General features: G+C 37.6%; 1 protein-coding gene across 6 annotated transcripts in view; it reads right to left on the bottom strand.

Annotated features, from left to right (window-relative positions):
* Positions 1–21,738, bottom strand: part of KLF8 (KLF transcription factor 8) — a 199,043-nt gene that overhangs the window by 121,151 nt on the left and 56,154 nt on the right. Inside the window, exons 3-4 of one of the 6 annotated variants that reach the window (XM_074323664.1) lie at positions 9,944–10,039; positions 3,235–3,362 (exon numbers count right to left, since the gene is read on the bottom strand). The exons of 4 other annotated variants lie outside the window; for them this stretch is intronic. The gene's annotated coding sequence lies outside the window, so the exon portion shown is untranslated. The remainder of the gene's footprint in view (positions 1–3,234; positions 3,363–9,943; positions 10,040–21,738) is intronic. One more of the 6 variants, XM_074323663.1, reaches the window with a different exon arrangement.

Raw genomic sequence — 21,738 nt, 5'->3', positions numbered from 1 at the left:
TTAACTACAGTTGACATTCAATATTATTTTATATTAGTTTCCAGTGCACAGCATAGTAGTTAGATATTTACATAACTTACAAAGTGATCCCCCCAATAAGTCTAGTATCCACCTGCCATTATATGAGTACATAGTTATTACAACATTATTGACTATATTCCCTATGTTATACTGTACATCCCTGTGACTATTTTGTAACTATCAATTTGTTCTTCTTAATCCCTTCACCTTTTTCACCCAGCCCCCTAAACACCCCTCCCATCTGGAAACCATCAGTTTGTACTCTGTATCTGAGTCTGTTTCCGTTTTGATTGTTTATTTTGTTCTTTAGGTTCCACATATAAGTGAAATCACATACAATGTAATATTACTCAGCCATAAAAAAGAATGAAATCTTACCATTTGTGACAACAGGGATAGACCTAGAAGGTATTATGCTAAGTGAAATACGTTAGACAGAGAAAGCGATTAGATGTATTTTAATCATCCAAGCTCTTCTTGTCCTCCTTTCCAGAGACAATAAAGCTGACCAAGATAGACTATAATTCTGTAAGCAGTCAGGATCGTGCTTCTGTCACAGAATACAAAAACCCAGCAAATGTAATATCTCAGTTCTAAGGCACCTGAATTTGCTGCTCAGCACTCGGCAAAAGCATTGCAGTACAGTAGGTGCTCAGGGAGTATTTGCTGGATGGATATGATTGCAACGAAAAATAGACTTGATAAAGTTTGAGAGGGGGCTCAAATGTAGGAGAGCAGGAAGTTGAAACAGGAAGGTAGGAACTTGCACTGAAATGAGCTAGGCCAGTCATATCAATGTCTCTGGTTCTTACAAGGTGTTTCTGGGCTTGGAGAATTCTAGCTCATCAGAAAGACCACTCAAAAACACAATATAGGAATTTATTAGAGCATGATATTGCACCAAAGAAAGTGTAAGATGGAAGTTCTACCAAGTTATGATGTCCATGAACCATTAAAATACTTTAAGGGAAGACTATTTCAAATGCTTCCACACTCTACACTAATATCCTGGTCCAAGTGTACCACCTAGTCCCAGTTAATTTCCTTAATGCAGGCCCATTTGACAGGAATAATGAGAAAAGCAGGCGGTAATCTGGGACTCAGTTTGTGAAGTGTGACCTTTAACTCTGGATTGCCCTGTGGGGCTTCATGTCTGTTCATCCATCCTCTGTCCACAATAACACAGTGAAATTTCTCACAGAAATTAAGATTATATCCAAATGGTTTTTTTCTAGAAAATAATTCCAAAGTAAAATAAATCTCTTGCCACAATGGGAGATTCACAGAGCCTCTATCTGAAGCCAGATAGACAGCCTAAATGCAGTTTCCAAGTCACAGCAAACTGAAGAATGACATCATCAAAATGGTAGTAGGAGTTTTCTACCAGCTTCTCTGGCAAAAACAAACAAACAAAAATGCCCAAAACAAAAACCACTGATTTTGACAATCACCCATGGACAAGAATACATTTGTGGAAGTCCTGGAGTCCAGCAGAAAAGTCCGTCACAATGTTGGAGCAGAAACATCTAAGTGTAGACGCATTGAAAGGATTAAGTGTAGCAGTTTCACTTTACCTGTGTCACACTTCCACCAAGTGACACAGCTCAGTGTCAAGAGAGACTTTCTTGACCCATGATTTTGCTCACAGAAAAAAAGTGAGAGCATGTGAGTGAGGGACCAGCTTCCTCACCTGCGACACTGCCAAAAAGACCCATTTATTTCTTGACCCAACCAAAAAACTGAGGTATGCTTTACAACTGAGGGGCAGGAAGTGGCTCTCGGAGGCCATCAAAGAGACATGTATCCTATTAACCACTTCATGGACTTCATCAACAGGTATGCCCATGCACTGCTGGGGATACCTAACCTTCAGAGACCCAGAAATGGCCCATGGGCACGCCCAATATTCCACATGCCTCAGCCACACACACCCTCACCCCATGGCTAACTCCTTTTCCATGCCCCCCTTCAAGGACAATGAGAAGGAGCCTTTGCAGACAGCCAGTGAGCATGCACAGAAAGCTGGTCCAACTCTACAGTATTGGGAGAAACCACACAAGCTTGAGCATTCAGTGCCACCTTAGGGAAAGCAAGAAGGGAGGCAGCTGTCAGCACTCAGACTGGCTTTTCAGTACTGAGAAAAGGCACACAATCTTAAGAATTCCCCCCGAAGAGGGGACAAAGAGTGTGGAACATGTGTACTATAGAAAAAGTCCCTCAGAATCCCTAACAGAGTAGACAGAAGGTATTTTTCCCTTTAAGCCAATCAATTAAGATGGAAGGTGGTAACCGTTTCAAATACAAAGACAGCAACACAAGACACAAAAGAACATGACAAATCAGGAAAAAATGATTCCATTAAAAGAACACAATAATTTTCCAGTAACTGATTTCAAAGAAATGGAGATCTGCTATATATCTAATAAATAATTGAAAATAGCTGTTTAAAGGAATCTCAGTGAGCTACAAGAAAACACCAAAACATAATGCAAACAAAATCAGGAAAACAATACATGAACAAAACTAGAAGTTTAACAGAGAGATAAAAACTATAAAAAGAACCAATCGGAAATTCTGGAGCCAAAGAACACAATGAATGAAATTTTTAAAAATATGCAACAGAGAGCATCAACAACAGACTTGATCAAGCAGAAGAATCTGTAGCATGGATTATAGGTCATTTGAAATTATTTATTCAGAGGAGAACAAAGGAAAAAGAATGAAGAAAGACTGTGAACTATGGCTACCATTAAAAGAACGAATCTATGTATTAGGTTGGTGCAAACATAATTGCGGTTTTTGCAATTATTTTTAATCCTTTAAACCACAATTACTTTTGCTCCAACCTAATATTATTGGAGTCCTAGAAGGAGAAGAGAAGGAGAAAGAGGCAAAAAGCTTAGAAAGAAATAATGTCTGAGAACTTCCCAAAACTAGGGAGAGATTTAGATATCCAGATTTATGAAGTTCATAGGTTACCCCCAAATTTTCAACACAAAATGACCTTTTCCAAGACACATTATAATAAAACTGTCTAAAATCAAAGAAAAAGAGAATTTTAAAAGCAGCAAGAAGAAAAAACCCTCACATTCAAGGGAACGTTCATAAAGCTATCAGCAGATTTCTCAGCAGCAACTTTGTAGGCAAGGAGAGAGTGGGGTGATATATTCAAAGTGCTGAAAGAGAAAAAACTGCCAACCAAGAATACTTTACCCAGCAAAGTTGTCCTTCAGAAATGACGAGATAAAGACTTCCCCAGAAAAACAAAAACTGAGAGAGTTCTTCACCACTACACCTGCCTTACGAGAAATGTTCTCAAGCTGAAAGAAATGTTCTTCAAGCTGAAAGAAAAGAACAATAATTAATAACATGATACATACAAAAATATAAAACACACAATGAGGTAAGTATATAGTCAAATAAGAACACTCTAATTCTATAATATGGTGGCTCAACATCACTAATAATCAGGGAAATGCACATCAAAACCACAATGAGATATCACCTCACTCCTTTAGGATGGCCATTATAAAAAAAGACAAGATATAAAAAAATGTTGGTGAGGATGTGGAGAAAAGGGAACCCTTGTGTAGTGTGGAAGGGAATGTAAACTGGTACTGCCACTATGAAAAAGAGTATGGAGATGCCTCAAAAAATTAAAAATAGAACTACCACATAACCCAGCAATTCCACTTCTGAGTGGAATAGAACTACCATATAATCCAGCAATTCCACATATATCCACAGAAAATGAAATCACTACCTTGAAGAAATTTCTCCATCCCCATGTTCACTGCAGTATTATTCACAATAGCAAAGATGTGGAAATGACCTAAGTGTCCATTGATGGATAAATGAATAAATGTGATTATATATATCTCAAATACATATCATCAATTTATCATATATAGTAATATTTATTATATAAAATATATCTCATATGTACACACAGTGCACACACACAGTATGTACACACACACAAGTTCTGACAATTAAGTTCGCAAACTCATCCTAGACGAAGTGCTACATACCTCATTACTGAATATCACTATGGTCACCTTCGAAGTACTCCCCTTGGGAAGCTATGCACCCATTCATTGCCTAGTCCACCATTCAAAACAATTTTGGAACTCTTTTTCTGGAATGGCCATCAGAGCTGTCGTTGTATTACCCTTGATGTCCCGAATGTCATCAAAATGTCTTCCGTTCAATATTTCCTTTATCTTTGGGTAAAGAAAGCAGTCATTGGGGGGCCAGATTAGGTGAGTAGGGACGGTGTTCCAATAGTTATTTGTTTACTGGCTAAAAGCTCCCTCACAGACAGTGCCCTGGGAGCTGGTGCATTGTTGTGATGCAAGAGCCATGAATTGTTGGTGAAAAGTTCAAGCCGTCTAACTTTTTCACACAGCGTTTTCAGCACTTCCAAATAGTAAACTTGGTTAACTGTTTGTCCAGTTGCTACAAATTCATAATGAATAATCCTTCTGATATCAAAAAAGGTTAGCAACATAGTTACAACAAGTTCGCAAACTTAATTGTCAGATCTCATGCACACGTGCACGCATGCGTGTGTGCACACACATATACACACAGTATGCTTGTATGTATACATGTATACACATATATGTATTTGTGTGTATAGAAATACATACAGTCTAATTTTATTCAGGCATGAAAAAGAGGAAATCCTGCCATTTTCAACAACATGGATAGACTTTGTGAGCATTATTATTTTTTAAAAAAAAGATTTTTATTGGGGAAGGGGAACAGGACTTTATTAGGGAACAGTGTGTACTTCCAGGCCTTTTTTCCAAGTCAAGTTGTTGTCCTTTCAATATTAGTTGTGGAGGGTGCTGTTCAGCTTCAAGTTGTGGTCCTTTCAGTCTTAGTTGTGGAGGGTGCAAGCTCAGCTCCAGGTCCAGTTGCCGTTGCTAGTTGCAAGGGGCACAGCCCACCATCCCTTGCGGGAGTCAAACAGGCAACCTTGTGGTTCAGAGGACGCACTCCAACCAACTGAGCCATCCAGGAGCTCAGCAGCAGCTCAGCTCAAGGTGCCGTGTTCAATCTTAGTTGCAGCGGGCGCTGCCCACCATCCCTTGCGGGAGTTGAGGAATTGAACTGGCAACCTTGTGGTTGAGAGCCCATGCTCCAACCAACTGAGCCATCCAGGAGGCAGCTCAGCTCAAGGTGCCGTGTTCAATCTTAATTGCAGGGGGCAGAGCCCACCATCCCTTGCAGGACTCTAGGAGTTGAACCGCCAACCTTGTGGTTGAGAGCCCACTGGCCCATGTGGGAATTGAACCGGCAGCCTTCGGAGTTAGGAGCATGGAGCTCTAACCGCCTGAGCCACCAGGCCGGCCCTGTGAGCATTATTTTAAGTGAAGTGAGTCAGACCAAGAAACAAATATTGTATGGTCTCACTTATATATATAACATAAAACAGTCAAACTCATAGAAGCAGAGAATAAAATCGTGCTTGGCAGGGGCTGGAGGGTGGGGGAAGTGGGGAGATGGTAGTCAAAGTGTATAAACTTCCAGTTAAAAGATGAATAAGTTGTGGGGATCTAATGTACAGCCTGATGACTATAGTTAACAATACTGTACTATATATTTGAAAGTTGTTAGGAGAACATATTAAATGGCCTCACCACAAAAAATTATGTGAGGTGATTGATGTGTTAATTAACCTTATTGTGATAAACCTTTTGCAATATATACATGTATCAAATCATGTTATATACCTTAAACTTACACAATGTTATGTCAATTATATCTCAATAAAACTGGAAAATTTTTAAAAAACATTTTTATTATTTATATTGAAGAATATAACCACACCAAACTGATGCTCACCCTCTTTCCCAATACCCCACAGTTTTCGAAGCTCTCTTTAGGAACTTACAGTTTCTGGCCTTTTGTCCACAACACCATTTTCTGGCAGAAAACAAGGCCACCATTGGGAAAGGAAGAATTCATAATCAGCTCTTAACTGAGTGGAGATGAAAGTAATTCTTTTTCACTAGCCGTTTCATTAATTCTTATCATTGGATTCCATCAGGCCACCCTTTCTCTCATAAGTACTATATCGGAACAGAACCAGTCTTCCTCTCAGAGTCCCTGTCTGGCTCCAACTCATCATACCTGCCTGTACCAGGTCCAGCTCCATGTGAGGACTCAAGCCTGTAGGATCCCTTTAGCCAAATGCTACATCTCAAGCTGCCAATGCCATACAATATCCACTTTAATTTTAGAGCATAAGCAGTCTAGGTCCCAAAGAAGAGAGTTGGGAAAGCACAGGGTAAAGAGACAGATCAGGGGGGAAAATGTTGCTGAAGATATATCCTGACCATGAGTTAAATGGGTTCATATTTAATCAAGTATATTTGGTAACTTTTGTGGGGGATTAGCTAATGGAACAGCTTCTCAGAAGAGACAGGAAAGGATGCACGCTTGAATTCAAACTCTTTTACTTATTAGCTATGTGACCTTGGGGATAGTATTTAATCATTTTGTGCCTAAGTGTTCTCATCTGAAAAAGTAACATTAATAGCATTTACCTGATAAAGTTGTCATGAATATCCAATGAGACATTCGATATAAAGCACCTAGAACTTTGCCTGACACAAGGTAAGTACTCAGTAAGTGATATAATTATAGAAATGGCAGCTTTGGACTCTGCTTACCCAGATACCATTTCAGTCCACTAAAGCTACATCTGGTGCACTTAAAGATATTTTACTATATAATGCCTGCCCTCAACGCCTGTATGAGTTAAAACCGCTCCTAGCTCCTTTAAATAGTAAAGTCCACCTCTATCACTCATTAATTAGGAATGATATCACTTCAAAATGCATATGGAATAAAGATTTCTTTGATTATGTCTTCCAGCATGTTAAAGAAACTTTAGCTGTAGACTTTCAAACTTAGACCCAGTCATAAACATTTCAGCAGATGCTCCTTTACAAATTTGTCTTGTTTCCATCTTGAGGACGAGAAAAATTGAGACTCATTGAGGCTCAGAAAAAGACCTCAGGGAAAACCAATAAAATGCACCTAAGCCATCAAGAACAAAATAATAAAGAGACCGCTCAGAGCCTATCTACTGTTCACCTTTATAACTTTGACTATTTACTTAATAGGTTTTTTTAATTGACTCATATAACAATTAAATAATTTTAAAATGAGAATACATTACCAATGGAAAACCAGAATCTTCTACCATACATATTAGTACACATTCAAAGAAATCCATAACTGTTCAAAATTTTAAAAGTTTACTAGAAAGCAGTAAGTTTGTAGAACTTCTCCATTTTAGAGATAAGAAAAACTGAAGTGCAGAGAAAAGACCAACACACAAAATAAACCAGCCTAGTGGGTAAAAAAATAACACTAGAACCCAAGGTTCCTGAAGCCAAATTAAATTATATTTTATATCACACCACCTTTCGTTTGTTGGTATAAAATTTTAATGCTTCTTTTCGCCACCCCATGTATCCCTCACTCTCACCTCAGGAAACTTGAGAAAATAAGTCATTTCTAGAATAACGAACTAAAATTTTCTAAGTACTTTATCCTTCTCACAAAGCAGATAGGCAAACTGAAGTACAGAGAAGTTACTTGCTTCGGCCCAGGCATTTTATATAAAAAGCTAGTCTATGTCCATGAGCAATATGAAATGATTGTACTTTTCATTTTTCTTGGCATAGGTAGTCACACCCAAAGTTTACTGTCTCATCTGCAGGACTATAGAAGTCCATGAATCAAAGTTGTAAGAGGTCTGAGAAGTCATATAATTGCAAACCCTCCTCATTTCACACTGAGGCTTAGAAAGGAGCAATTTCTTATGCAAGGTCACCTAGCAAGTTAGTGTCAGAGCAAGACCTATAAATCAGAGTTCAGTGCTATTATCATTGCTGTACCTTAGTTCTTCCACAGAACGTGAAATAATCATGTATAAAACTATATTGGTTTGCAATTCTTTATTGTGTGATTAGTTTAATATCCCTCACTATACTGAAGCCTCCAGGTTCAGACATGGCCCCTCTTCTATATCTATAATCTCTATCATGATCATTTAAATCCAGGTGCATGGCTTTTTAATATCATCTAGATGATAATGACTCTCAAATTTGTATCTCCACTCTGAACCTCTTCCCTGAACACCAGATTTGTATACATAGTTGACAATTTCATAGATCCATATCAATGTTTAATTGCTATCTCAAATTTAGCATGTCCAAAGCAGAAACATTGATTTACTCCCCAAACCTTCTGTTTCCGTAGTTTTCCCCATCTCAATTAATAACAATGTCATTTTTTCAATTTCTCAGGCCAAAAACCATGAAGCCATCCTTGATTCTTCTTTCCCCCTCCCCTTTCCCCTACTCTATATTCAATCCATCACCACATATTATCAATTCCAGCCCCCAAACCTATTATATATCTGACCACTTCTATCTCCACTGCTACTAGGTTACTCTAGGCTACCATCATCTCTCACCTATAATAGAATCCTAATTGGTTTTTCCAGTTCCACTAGAATCCACTCTCTGGAGCAGACAGAGTGATTTTTTAAAATGCTGATCATATTATATCACTCTCCTGCTTACTACTGTCCAATGTTTCCAACAGCAATTAGAATAAAATTCAAACCTTTGACCATGGGTTACAAAGTCCCACATGTTCTGACCCAACCTACATGCCCAACCTTAACTCCTACTAACATGTTCCCCCATTCACTATGCTTCTAGCCACATGGGCCTTCTGGCTGTTTCTCAAATAGTCCCCTCTGTTTCCTCCTCAGAGCCTATGTATCGGCTGTTACTCCTTAAAATGTCCTTTCTCCAGAGTTTTCCATAACCGTTATAGCTAAAGTATCTCCCTTGACATTATTTTAACCTGCTATCCCAGTGTGCATGTGTGTGGGTGGGTGTGGGGGAAGATTGCACTTATTAATATCTGAAAAATTATCTTATTTATGTTTTTTTCTATCCCACTAGACAATCTTCATAAAGAAAGGGATTTTTTCTGCTGTATCCCTAGCATTTATAACAGTGCCCAGTACAGAGTAGATTCAACAAATAATTTTTGAATGAATTAATTAGGCACTATCAAAAGGTTGCTCTACTCCAATACTTCCCAAACCCTGACATGTATATCACTGCTGGTATGTGGGATGCTTTTAGTTGCTACATGGATAAATAATGGTTTATTTTAATAGTATACATTTATTTTACTATACGCCCACATTACTAGCACATCTAATCCATAAATTATGAACATCAACACTTAGGACAAAGCTAAGCAAAAACAAAGGAGTGGGGGTGGCTGGTTGGCTCAGTGGGTTAGAATGCAGTGCTCATAACCCCAAGGTCACCACCGGTTCGATTCTCACATGGGCCTGTGAGCTGCACCCTCGACAACTAGAGTGAAAACAACGGTTTGACTTGGAGCTGAGCTGCACCCTCCACAACTAGATTAAAAACAACGACTTGACTTGGAGCTGATGGGTCCTAGAAAAACACACTGTTCCCCAACATTCCCCAATAAAAATTATAAACAAAAACCCAACGGAGTGGATATAAACAAAACCATTAATAAAATAGAAGTACATTAATCTGGCAAAAGTCTTGAAGATGCTATATACAGAGGGTGCCAAAAAAAATGTATATACATTTTAAGAATGGAAAAAAACTGTATTAAAATTACACTGATGGTAACCACTTTGAGTACCTCTTGTAATTGCAGAAGTCCAACGTGACTTGTATTCATCCTTTGTTATCAGTATATATTGAGTATCACAATTTTAATATAGTTTTTTTCTTTCTTAAAATGTGTATACATTTTTTTGGCACCCTCTGTATATCGCTAAAGTCTTGGAAATGTTGCTCATACTCCAATAACACTCGTAACCACTGCTTACCATGATTTTGCAAATGATTATATTCATTGATTGCTGACAATGACTACTTGGTGATTTGACCATCCAGGAACGTTGGAAGAAAGTGAACATCTTATCCTAAAGATAGAAATAGGGAAGATGGTGCCAGTGCTAGGTAATATAGACTCAAGATGCACAAAAAGAGCCAGATGTCACAAATTACTATAAGTTATGGACTCACTCATGAATAACTGAAAAGATGAATATTAAATCCTCAAACACCAATGATGTACTGGATGCATTTTAATATAGCCTAGGTCTCATGAGGTTTATTTTGTGTTTCTGTAACCCAGCAGTTATCGAAGTGTGGTCCCACAACTAGCAACATCAGTATCACCTAAGAACCTGTAGAAATACAAAATTTCAGGTCCCACCTCTGGACCCACTAAGTCAAATAATCTGGAAGAGTGTTTTAACAAGTCCTGCAGGTAATTCTGTTGCATGCTAATACTTGAGAATCATCATTATAGTCATACCTCACTGCTGATTCAAATTAAATTTGAGTACCATTCTTAATTTTAAAAATGGATACTACTACTGTACTACAACTCTCACATTTTATACTTGTGCAGTTTGTGTGCTGAAGAGAGGTGCTTGGCTAGTAAATGTGCTTATCAAACAATTCAGCTTTCCATCACAAATGGCTCTGGTGTTCTTTCCATGTCAACCAATAATCTAAAAACTCTTTGAAATCCTCCAATGGCTAACCAATACTTAAAATTTATACTCATTATTTTGGTCTATAATGTCCTACATGACTTGCCTCCTGACTATACTTCCAACCACATTTATACCTCTATCTACATTACCTTTTTTCACTTTCTGCATAGTGCTCATCACTATTTGAAATTTTCTTACTTGTTTATCTTGTTATTTTTTGTCTCCACTATGAATTGGTTGATTGCTATAGATATTGAATAAAAATACTAACAATGACAATTTCCAATTGTTGAGGATGAATAATGTTGTCAGGCTAGATGCTTACACTTATTATATGCTTTGATGAAGTGGTACCAACAAGGTATCATTATTCATGTTTTACATATGAGGCAACTGATTGCTGCCTCATTGGCAACTGCTGTACAAGTTCACACAGCTAACAAGTAGCAGAACCAGGACTTCATATCAAATTTTCTTTTCCCTACTTTAAAAAACAATTTTAACACATTTAGTGAGTATATAAAATATAAAATGATTACTGACATGTAAACATAGAAAGCAATCCAGTACTTGTTTCAAATGGGGAGCGAAGATTGACTTGGTGTACATCTTTATTCTTTAATTTAGTGTATTATTCCCTTTCTTGGAGTCCATTATAAATGGCACCCATAACTCTGTGAGCAAGCATGTCAGTGCACAAGCCACTTTTTTTCAACATTTGAACAATGTACTCTCTACCAGAACCTAGTCCACACATTATTTAACTTATATTCTTCACTCATCCTATCTAATATTCACTAAGTACACAAAGATCCTCTCACACAGGTATTTATTCATTTGATAAACAGGAAACTATCTGTTCAAATGTTTGAACAGAAGAGTAATGAGACAAGAAGATGCTTTTAAAAAATGTGTGTGGCAACTCATGTAAAGGCTACTGCAGAGATCCAAGATGGTAGGGTAGGAAAACACTGGGCCTGCTTCCTGCCATGAACAAATTAAAATTGCAAATAAATCATAGAACAACCTGGAGAACGATCTTAAGTCTGGCTGAACAGAAGTTTTGTAACTAAGGATATGAAAAAGAAGCCACGTGGACACTGGTAGGAGGGGTGGAGACACGGAACTGGCTAACCCCAAACCTCCATGTGACAGTTGAGAACAAAAAGGGGTATCTCAGCAGTGGAAGTTCCTCCCAGAGGAGTGAGGGACCCATCCCACACCAGCCTCCCCAGCCCAGAGTACTGGTGCCAGGAAGAGGAGCCCCCACAATATCCAGCTGTGAAAAACAGTGGGGATTCCAACCATCCAGGTGGGATGGAAGGCAGCAGGAAACCCAGGCATCCTCTTCAAGGGCCTGTGCACAGACTCTCTAACTCCCAGGCACTCACTTTGGGATCCAGAGGAGGGACAGTAACTTGGGAAGTGTCGAAGACATACAGGGGGCTGACTGAGTTGTGTGGCTTGGGACAGGGCTGGAGGACAGTCAGCATTTTGCCTGTGAGGTATCCTCTTAGTGTGCAGCTGGCAGGCTGGTACCATCTTTCCTGTGTTGAGCCCTCCTCCTATGCTTATGGCCAAATCTGAATGTGACTGGTGTAGTGAGCTCTGAAGCTCTGCCATGCTGAATCAATGGGATCCCACCCCACCCAACATCAGAGGCACTTTCTCTAAGAGCAGCCAGCCAAACCTGCATTGCACTCAACCTTGGAAAACTATTCCACAGGCCACAGGTGGGAGGTAACTGGCCTTGGTGTGCTCTGAGACCCTTTTTTTATGTTTTTTAAGATTTTTACTATAATATAGCTAACATACAATATTATAATAGCTTAAGGTGTACACAATAGTTATACAACATTTATGCTCTGAGACTTTTCCTGAGAAGATTCAGGCGCAGCATTGGCACCATACCAGAATTTACATTTACCTGGTGACCACAACTCTTTCCACTCTAGTAACTCCCTGAGACCCTGCCTCACCCAACTTGCATACTGCACAAGGCTTTATCAGTGGCTGAGCCTTAAGGGAGCTGGCAGGTGGCAGCAGGCCTTGGGGTGTCCTGGAACTCTGGAGAACTACCCCAGGCCTGGTACTGGTGGTAGACATCCTTGGTTCACAGTGTGGCCTCTCCCACATGCCTCCAGGTTAACACAGGCAGCGGCCAACCACAGATCATTTTGTAGCTCTTACCAGGTAGTCCCCGGCCAGTCACAGGCAGTGGGTGACCTGGGCCTGCAGTGGAACCCCTCACAAGAGGCTCTAGAATCAACAAACTTGGAGGTTGGCTTTAGAATATATAAGAGCACTGCAAAATTAGCCCCACAAGCGGCAAACCCAAAGGGCAGTCTCAACAGGCACCAGAGCCCACTGGAGTGAATCCCAGTCAGTGGTGTAAGCCCCCTGCACAACAACTTATAAGCTGTGGGTGCGGCCAAACTCCACAGCAGGTCAGCCTGACAATCAATCCCACCCACTGACATGACAATAGAAACCATGGCTCAACTATAATAGAAGGGCACACACAATCCACACAAAGGACACTCCTGGAGCACCCAGTGCAGGTGACCGGGAAGAGTGTGCCACAGGGCCACATGGGGCACCTACTACATAACGCCTCCCGGACAAGACTGGGGGATGTAGCAGATCTAACTGATACGTAGAAACAAACAGAGAGGCAGCCAAAATGAGGAAATGAAGAAATACACCCCAAGTGAAAGAACAAGAGAAAACTCCAAAAGAGAACTAAACAAAATGAAGGCAAGCAACCTACCAGATACAGAGTTCAGAACAATGGTTATAAGGATGCTCAAGGAAGTTAGTGATAACTTCAACAATGAGATAGCAAGCATAAAAGGACATATAAACCATAAAAAAGAACCAGTCAGAAGTGAAGGACACAATAACTGAAATGAGAATGCACTAGAAGGAATAACCAGCAGACTAGATGAAGCAGAAGACTGAATCAGCAATTTGGAATACAAAGTAGCAGAAAACACCCAATTGGAACAGCAAAAAGAAAAAGAATAAAAAAGAAAATAAGGATAGTTTAAGAGACCTCTGGGACAACATCAAGCATAACAACATTCGCATCATAGAAGTACCAGAAGGAGAAGAGAAAAAGCAAGACCATGAGAACTATTTGAAGAAATAATGACTGAAAACTTTCCTAATCTGGTGAAGGAAATAGATACACAAGTCCAGGAAGTGCAGAGAATCCAAAACAAGATGAACCCAAACAGGCCCACACCAAAACACATTATAATTAGAATGGCAAAGGTTAACAACAAAGAGAGAATCCTAAAAGCAGCAAGAGAAATGCAAGTATTAACTTATAAGGGAGCTCCCACGAGATTGTCAGCTGAGTTCTCAACAGAGACTTTGCAGGCCAGAAGGGATTGGAACAAAATATTCAGTGTGATGAAAAGCAAGGACCTACAACCAACATTACTCTACCCAGCAAAACTATCATTTAGAATCAAAGGACAGAAAAAGAGTTTCCCAGACAAGAATACACAATGTGATATATTGATGATGCATTATATTACAGAATTGTACACCTGAAATCTATGTAACTTTACTAACAATTGTCACCCCAATAAACTTTAATTTAAAAAAAAAAAAAGCGAAAGGAGTTCATCATCACCAAACAAGTATTACAAGAAATGTCAGAGGAACATTTTTAAGTTAGAAAAACAAAAAGATCAAAATTATGAATAATAAAGTGGCAATAGTTACATATCTATCAACAATTACTTTCAATGTAAATGGATTAAATGCTTCACCCAAAAGACATAGAGTGGCTGAATGGGTAAGAAAACAAGACCCCTACATATGCTGCCACAAGAGACTCATTTCAGAGTGAAAGACACACACAGACAGAGTGTAAACGGATGGAAAAAGATATCTCATGAAAATGGAAATGATAAAAACGGAAAACAAAACAAAAAGCTGAAGTAGCAACACTTATACCAAACAAAATGGCCTTAAAACAAAGGCTATAACAAGAGAGAAAGAAAGAACCAGTAATCCCACTTCAGGGTATATATCTGAAGAAACTCAAATGCTACTTCGAGGGGACATATGCACCCATATGTTCATTGCAGCATTGTTTGCAATGGCCAAGATGTAGAGGCAGCCTGGGTGTTTGTGGATGGAATGGATAAAGAGAAAGTGGTACATATATACAATGGAATATTGCTCAGCCAGGAAAGGGAATGGGTTCTTGCCATCTGTGATGGCACAGATGGACCTGGAGGGAGTTGTGCTGAGTGGAGTATGTCAGACAGAGAAAAACAGATGCAATTAGATTTCGCTTATATGTAGAAACTAAAGAACAAAATAAACAAAACAGAAAGAAACTCATAGATACAGAGAACATTCTGATGATTGCCAGATGGAAGAGGGGTCGGGGATGAGTAAAAAAGGGGAAGGCATTAAGAAGTACAAATTGGTTGTTACACAGTAATAATGGGGGTGTACGGTATAGCATAAAGAATATAGTAAACAATATTGTAATAATTATGTATGGTGTCATATTGGTACTAGATTTGGTGGGGTGACAGATGGGAGAGTGTTGGGGGCAGGGTGAAAAAACGTGAAGGGATAAGAAGTACAAATTTGTTGTTACACAGTAGTCATGTGGATGTAGGATATTTCATAAGGAATATAGTCAATAATATTGTAATAACAATGTATGGTGTCAGATGGGTACCAGATTGGTTGGGGTGATATATGGGAGTGATTTGGGGGGCAGGGTGTAAAAGATGAAGGGAGTAAGAAGTACAAATTGATAGTTAAAAAATAGTCATGGTGATGTAAAGTAAAGCATAGGAAATGTAGTCAATAATGTGGTAATAACTATGTATAATGCCAGGTTAAGTACTAGACTAGTCAGGGGGATCATTTCTTAAATTCCACAAATGTCTAACCACTATGCTATACACCTGAAATTAATATAAAATAATATTAAACGTCGACTGTAGTTGAAAACAATTGAAAAAGGGGGGTAAAGATGAACAGGAATAAGAGGTTGAAGTCTCCAAGTATAAAACAAATAAGTCACGGGGATGTAATGTACAGCATAGGAAATACAGTCAGCAATGTGATAGCATGGTATGGTGTCAGATGTTGCTGGACTTATCATGTGGATCATTGCTTTAGGTGTATAAATGTTGAATAACTATGGTTTATACCTGAAACTAATATAATGTTGTATGTTAGCTATATTGTAATAAAAATCTTTAAAAAATTAAGTAAATTAAGGGGGAAAAGGGCTATTGTAGTAAATCATGTGTGAAGTGATGAGAACCCAGACAAGAGTGCAGAGTAATGAGATCATAATAATCATGGCTAACATGCTCTGAGTGCTTACTATGATCCTGGCACTTTACTAAGTCAACAAATATTAAGTCAACAATCCTGTGTAGTTATTATTATTATCCCTGTTTTACAGATTAAAAAAAAAGAAGAAGAAAAAGAAAACTAGGGCACAGAAATGTGATGTAATTTGCCTAATGTTGAAAACTAGTAAGTGGGAGATTTAGTATTTTTTTAAATTACAATTAATATTCAATATTATATTAGTTTCAGTGGTACAGTATCATATAAGTAACAGTTATGATAATAAGCATCCTCATCCTGTTTGTGATCTTAAAGGAAAAGCTTTCAAGTTTTCACCATTGAGTATCATGTTAAATATGGGCTTGACATATATGGTGTTTATTATGTTAAAATAAGCTCATTGTACATCCAATCTGTTGAGCATTTTTATCACGAAAGGATGCTGTATTAGTCAAATACATTTTCTGCATCTATTGAGATGATCATGCAATGTTTATCTTTCCTTCGATTAATGTGGTGTATCACATTTATTGACTTTCATACATTAAACCATCCTTGCATCCCAGGGATAAATTGCACTTGGTCATGGTGTATAATGTTTTTAAAGTGTTTCTGAATTTAGTTTGTCAATATTTTGTTGAGGATTTTTGCATCCATATTTATTAGTAATGTTGGTCTATAGTTTTCTTTTCCTGTAATGTCCTTATCTTGCTTTGGTATCAGGGTAATGCTGGTCTTGTAGAATGAGTCTGTACGTGTTCACTCCTATTTATTTTTTTGGAAGATTTTGAGAAGGATTGTCATTAAATCTTCTTTGAGTGTTTGGATGAATTAATCAGTGAAACTGGTCTTGGTGTTTTCTATGTTGGGAGGCTTTTTATTACTGATTCAGTTCCTTTACTCTTGGTCTTTTTGCTTTTCATCTTCTTAATTCAGTCTTGCTAGGTTGTTAAGTGTCTAGGAATTTATCCATTTCTTCTAGGTAATCTAATTTGTTGGCATATAACTGTTCATAATAGTCTCTTATTACCCTATGTAGTCCTGTAGGTATCAGTTGTAATGTTTCCTCTTTCAATTCTGATTTGTTTTGTCTCCTTTTTCTTGGTAGTCTAGGTAAAGGTTTACAAATTTTGTTAACTTTAAAAAAAAAAAAAAAAAACGGCTCTTGGGTTTGTTGATTTCTTTAAATTGTTTTCTGGACTCTATTTCCACTTTGATCTTTATGATTTCCTGCCTCTGGTAACTTGGGCTTACTTTGTTCTTTTTCTACTTCCTGAGGTGTTAAGGTGTTAAGTTAGGTTGTTTATTTCAGATCCTTCTAAATTCTTAATACATGCATTTATTTCTATAACTTTCCTGTCAAAACTGCTTTTGCAGCATCTCACAGCATTTGCTGTTTTTTTTTTTCATTTTCATTGTTTCAAGATTTTTTTCAAATTTCCTATTTGAGTTTTTCTTTGATTCAGTGGTTGTTCAGGAGTGTGTTGCTTAATATCCACATATTTGTAGATTTCACAGCTTTTTGCTTGCTGTTGAAATCTATTTTCATACCATTGTGGTCAAAAAAGATAGTTGGTATGATTTCAATCAATCCTCTTAAATTTGCCAAGACTTGTTCTGTGTCTTATCATATGATCTATCCTGAAGTATGTTCCATGTACACTTGAGAAGAATGTGTATTCTCCCGCAGTTGGGTGGAATACTCTATGTCTGTTAGGTCCATTTTGTCTAATGTATGGTTCAAGTCCATCACTTTCATATTGATATTTGTTTAAATTATCTATTCCTAAAGGTGGGATAGGGTAGTGATGTCCTCTTATTTCTAACTTCAAATCTGTTAGTATTCGCTTAATACATTTTCTGTCTCTGATGTAGTTATGATTGTTATATCTCCTTGATATATTGAACCCTTTAACATTACATAATGACTTTCTTTGTCTCTTGTTACCATTAAGACTATTTTGTCTTATGTAAGTATGGTTACCCTTGCTTTCTTTTGTTTTCCACCTGCATGAGATGCATCCCTACATTATGTGTGTTCATAAAGCTGAAGTGAGTCTCTTGTAAGCAGTATATAGTTGGATATTGTGTTCTTACCCACCTAGCCATTCTGTGCATCTTGATTAATGACTTCAATCCATTTATATTTAAAGCAATTACTGATATGTAAGGACTTACTAATGCCATCTTAGTGATTCGTTTCTGGTTATTCTGTATTTTCATTGTTTCTTTACCCCTCTGTTTCTGCTTATCTTTCTAAATTAGTGACTTTCCATGGTGGGATACACTGTTTTCCTCCCCCTCCTTTTTAAAATTAAAATTTGTTGGAGTGACAATGGTTAGTAGAATTACATATGTTTCAAGTGGACAATCCTATAATACATCATCCATATATCACATTGTGTGTTCACCACCCAGAGTCAGTTCTCCTTTCATCACCATATACTTGACCCTCTTTACCCTCATCTACCACCCTTCTCACTCATTACCCTCTGGCAACCACCAAATTATTGTCTATGTATATGATTTTTGTTCCTTTATTTATTTCTCTTGTCCCTTTGTTGCTTTCAGTTTTATATCCCACATATCAGTGAAATCATACAGTTCTTGACTTTTTCTGAGTGACTTGTATTTCACTTAGCATAATAATCTCAAGATCCATCCATTTTGTAACAAACGGCACTATTTTATCTTGTCTTAAGGCACAGTAGTATTCCATTGTGTATATATACCACATCTTTATCCAATCATCTATCTAAGGATGCTTTGGCTGTTTCCATGTCTTGGCCACCGTAAATGAAGCTGCAATGAACATCAAGTCACATATATCTTTATGGATAAATCTTTTCAGATTTTTGGGGTGTATACCAAGGAGAGGGACTGCTGGGTTATAGTAATTCCATTGTTAATTTTTTGAGAACCCTCCACACTGCCTTCCACAGCGGATGCACCAATCAACAATCCCACCAACAGTGTATAAGTGTTCCTTTTTCTCCACAGCCTCTCCAACACTTGTTACTATTTGTCTTGTTGATGATAGCCATTCTAACAGGTGAGGGGATATCTCATTGTGGTTTTTATTTGCATTTCTCTGATGATTAGTGATGTTGAGCATTTTTTCATATGTCTATTGGCCATCTGTCTGTCCTCTTTGGAGAAATGTCTATTCAATTCCTCTGCCCATTTTTTAATCGGATTGTTTGTTTTGTTGTGGTTGAGTTGTATGAGTTCTTTACATATTTTAGATATTAGCTCCTTATTGGAGGTGTTGTTTGAAAAAACATTCTCTCATTCAGTTTGTTCCCTCTTTATTTTTTTTCACATTTAGGTCTTTGACCCATTTTGAGTTAATTTGGTACACAGTAACAGATAGCAGTCTATTTTCATTTTTGTATGTGGCTTTCCAATTCTCCCTGCACTATTGGAAAGCCCCCGCACCTTACTGAAGGTGCTTTCTTTTCTCCATTGCATGTTGTTGGCTCCTTTCTCAAAAATTATCTGTCTATACTTATGTGGGTTTATTTCTCGGTTTTCAATTCTATTCCATTGGTCTGTATTTCTGTTTTTCTGCCAATGCCATGCTGTTTTGATTATTTCTGCTCTGTAGTAAAAGCTAAAATCAGAGAATGTGATACCTCCAGCATCATTCTTTTTTCTTTGGATTGCTTTCATTATTTGGGGTCTTTTGTGGTTCCATACAAATCGGATGATTTTTTGTTCCATTTCTTTAAAAAATGCCATTGGGATTTTGATGGGGATTGCATTACACCTGTATATTGCTTTGGGTAATATGGCCATTTTAACTATGTTGATTCTTCCAATCCATGAGCACGGAATGTCTTTCCATTTCTTTGTGTTTTCTTCAAATTATTTTAAAGACGTCTTACAGTTTTCATTGCACAGTTCCTTCACATCCTCGGTTAAGTTTATTCCTAGGTATTTTATTCTTTTAGTTGCAATTGCAAAAGGAATTTTTTTCTTTTTCTGAGATTTCATCATTAGCATATAGAATTGCCGTGGATTTTTGTACATTGATTTTGTAGAAGGCAACTGTATTCACTTGTTTCTAATATCATTTTGGTGGAGTCTTTGGGATTTTCTATATATAGCATTATGTCATGTGCAAAAAGTGAAAACTTAACTTCTTCATTCCCAATTCAGATGCTTTTTATTTCTTTCTCTTGCATGATTGCTCTGGCTAGGACTTCCAATACTATGTTGAAAAACAGTAGTAATCTCAGGAAAAGAAACACAAAAAACAATTCCTTTTGCAATTGCAGCAAAAAGAATAAAATACCTAGGAATAAACTTAACTAAGGATGTGAAAGACCTATATGTTGAAAACTACAAGACATTTTTAGAAGAAATTGAAGAAGACAAAAAGAAATGGAAAGACATTCCGTGCTCATGGATTGGAAGACTCAACATAGTTAAAATGGCCATATTACCCAAAGCAATATACAGATTTAATGCAATCTCCATAAAAATCCCAATGGCATTTTTTAAAGAAGTAGAACAAAAAAACATCAGATTTGTTTGGAACCACAAAACACTCCAAATAGCCAAAGCAATCTTAAGAAAAAAGAACAATACTGGACGTAAAACACTCCCTGACTTTAGCTTGTACTACAGTGCTACAATAATCAAAACTGCATGGTATTGGCAGAAAAATAGACACATGGACCAAGAAATAGAATTGAGAACCCACAAATAAAACCACATAAATATGGACAGATAATTTTTGACAAAGAAGCAAAAAACATACAATGGAGAAAAGACAGCCTCTTCAATAAATGGTGCTGGCAGAATTGGAAAGCCACGTGCAAAAGAATGAAACTGGACTGCTATCTGTCACAATGTACCAAAATTAATTCAAAATGGATCAAAGACTTAAGCATAAACCTGAAAAAATAAACTGCATAGAAGAAAACATAGGTACTAAATTTATGGACCTTGGGTTCAAAGAGCATTTTATGAATTTCACCCCAAAAGCAAGGGAAGTAAAAGCTAAAATAAATGAATGGGACTATAAGAAACTTAAAAGCTACTGCACAGCAAAAGAAACCATTGACAAAATAAAGAGGCCACCAACTGAATGGGAGAAGATTTTTGCAAACAGTGCCTCCGATAAAGGGCTAATATCCAAAGTATACAAAGAACTCATGCAACTCAACAACAAAAATACAAACAACCCAATTGAAAAATGGGCAGACGACTTGAAGAGACATTTCTCCAAACAGGACATGCAAATGACAAATAGACATATGAAAAAAATGCTCAACATCACTAATCATCAGAAAAATGCAAATAAGAACCACAATGAGATATCACCTCACCCCAGTCAGAATGGTTATCATCAACAAGACAAATAGTAACAAGTGTTGGAGAGGCTGTGGAGAAAAAGGAACCCTCATACACTGTTGGTGGGAATGCAGACTGATGCAGCCGCTATGGAACGCAGCGTGCAGATTCCTCAAAAAATTACGAATACAATTACCGTATGACCCAGCAATCCCTCTCCTGGGTATCTACCCAAAAAATCTGAAAACTTTATACATAAAGACACGTGTGCTCCAATGTTCATTGCAGCCTGTTCACGGTGGCCAAGACATGGAAACAACCAAAATGTCCTTCGATAGATGAATGGATAAAGAAGTTGTGGTATATATGCACAATGGAATACTATTCGGCGGTAAGAAAAGATGATATAGGAACATTTGTGACAATATGGATGGATCTTGAGAGTATAATGCTAAGTGAAATAAGTCAGACAGAAA

The sequence above is a fragment of the Rhinolophus sinicus genome, chromosome X, assembly GCF_036562045.2.
Source record: "Rhinolophus sinicus isolate RSC01 chromosome X, ASM3656204v1, whole genome shotgun sequence".
NCBI lineage: Eukaryota > Metazoa > Chordata > Mammalia > Chiroptera > Rhinolophidae > Rhinolophus > Rhinolophus sinicus.
The sequence above is the reverse complement of the archived record's forward strand: the minus strand, read 5'-3'. Positions and strand labels throughout refer to the sequence as shown.